The sequence below is a fragment of the Lipotes vexillifer genome, unplaced genomic scaffold, assembly GCF_000442215.2.
Source record: "Lipotes vexillifer unplaced genomic scaffold, Lipotes_vexillifer_v1.1 scaffold802, whole genome shotgun sequence".
Classification (NCBI taxonomy): domain Eukaryota; kingdom Metazoa; phylum Chordata; class Mammalia; order Artiodactyla; family Lipotidae; genus Lipotes; species Lipotes vexillifer.
The window spans coordinates 43,868-45,878 of record NW_006790237.1 but is presented as its reverse complement, the minus strand read 5'-3'; the positions used below and the strand labels follow the sequence as shown (position 1 = coordinate 45,878).

Sequence of the window (2,011 nt, the reverse complement as noted above, 5' to 3'; positions counted from 1 at the left end):
CACTCTTTCTCCACCCCTGTGCCAGACACTAAAAACACAGCCACGAATAAAATGTACCCACCTTCTGACCCCTCCTGCCCCCTCCCCGCTCCGCCTTCCTCCACCCGCTCCGCTGCCCCTGCAGACACTCACCTTCAGAAAGTAGGGATGGAGCTCTCCTGGTGGCCTGGGATGGAGTAGTCAGACAGCAGAGGCTGAAGGAAATGGGTCCCCTCACATGGGGAGATTTTAAGCCCTGGCTGGGAGTGATGTCATTTGCCGTGGCCTGGATCTCAGAGGGTAATCCTGGTCCGGGTGGGGACTCAACTGGGCGCCAGGAGGTGACATTGGCGGGGGAGGGGGCGGGGCATCCATCTGCCTAATCCCCTCCTGTCCTCCCCACCTCCATGACATCTTGGCAATTAGGGCTGATGGGAAGGGCGGCCCCAGGTCCCGCCTGTGATCAGGAGTCCCCATTCCTCAGGGAAGTTCTTCCTGAAGTCTAATCGGTGTCCCTCCAGCTTTGGCTATTTTCCCACCAAAGAGGAAGAAGAGCGATGTTGGGTGTTCCTGAGAGATCCTTCAAGAAACGAGGGTCGCGGGGCTTTCTTCTCTCTCTCTCCTGGGTCACCCTTTCTCTCCCCAAGAGTCTATCTGCCCACTAAGTCATCTCTGCACTGCCCCATTGTTTTCCTTTCTGCCTCAGTTTCCCTTTTCCCTCTTCCTTTCCCCAGCTTCTATCATTCTTTGATACCAGCTTCTCCCGTCTCCCCTCCTCCCCTGGCTTCTCTCTCCCTCTCTCTACTTGTATCCTCTCCATCTCTAACCCTATCTGTCCCTCCCTCCCTCCACGTCTTTGGTCTTCATTTGGGGTTTCTGTGCCTCAGTTTCTCTTTGCTTTGAGGCTCAGGTTGTGCCACTTCTGCCAGTCTGCCTGTGTACCCCTCTCTCATTCTCCAGCTCTGGGTCTCTCTGTCCCTGTCTCCTGTCTTTCTGTCTTGGTCCCTCTTGTTGTCTGTCTCTCAGCCACTCTCTATGCAGCCCTGTCCTTGTTTGGGTTTTGGCCTCTGTCCTTGTCACCCTGTGACACCAGTCTCCCCTACGCCTCACACCAGTACCTCTCTCTCCTTTATCCAACCTCTTAAGCTCGAATCTCTGTTCTTGTTTCTCTCTCTCTCTTCCCCTGCCTCTTCCTCTGATTCTTGCTTTCTTTCTCTCTAGCTTTCCCCCTCGTTTCTTTCTGCCTATCTTGGTACCTCTCTTGTTCTGTACTTCTGACTATCCTTGTTTCTGCCTCCCTCTGTATTTTCTTCTCTCTGTCCTTCTCTGGGTGTGTCTCTGTCTCTGGATGTTAATACCTCCCTGAGCTCCTGGACCCAAATGGGTCTGTTCTCCTTGTCCATCTACCCCAACACCTACCTACGTGCATGAGGTCTCCGTAATCCCGCCTTGTGGCTGGGTCATTGTGTCTCACCATAAGGGGCCCTTTCTTCCTTCACCCCCCCTCCCAACCCCCTGCTAGGAGAGATTAAGGCCAGTAGCCTGGCTGGGGAATCAGGGCCGGTCTCATTAGCTTGAAGAGCCAGGGGTGACAGGGAGAGAGGGAGGGGTTGCCTGACCCTCACTGGCAGGCCAAAAGGCTACTGATGGGAGGATCCAGTCCTGTAACAGACCGTCCTGGCCCACCAGAGAAGGGAAGGAAAGCTGGATGTCAGGGAGAGGAAGAAAGAACAGGTTCTCAAAAGCCCCAGGGAAAAGGTGTCAGCTTCTCTTAATCACCTCCCCCGAATTTTCCTAGCCAGAGTCCCACCAGGCTGGGAGGGTGTAGAGAGCTGGGTTTCAGGTCATGCACATGGCCCTGGGGTCAAATAAGCTGAGTCTAAATCCAGGCTACTCCTCCCCTGAGGCAAGTAGCTCTTTCTTTTCTCATCTACACCCAGTGAGCAACTCAGGAAGAAACCTTGGCAATCAGCCTTGCCTTCCCCCTTTTCTCCTCACCTCCCTCCCAACCCCCCACCCCCAGCTTCCCCCC

The 2,011-nt window shown here is 54.8% G+C and overlaps 1 protein-coding gene across 1 annotated transcript in view; it reads right to left on the bottom strand.

Moving 5' to 3' along the window:
• CRX (cone-rod homeobox) overlaps positions 1-171 on the bottom strand; it is a 10,868-nt gene extending 10,697 nt beyond the window's left edge. The window contains exon 1 of the mRNA XM_007463292.1: positions 133-171. The gene's annotated coding sequence lies outside the window, so the exon portion shown is untranslated. The remainder of the gene's footprint in view (positions 1-132) is intronic.
• Between the last annotated feature and the right edge of the window lie 1,840 nt (positions 172-2,011).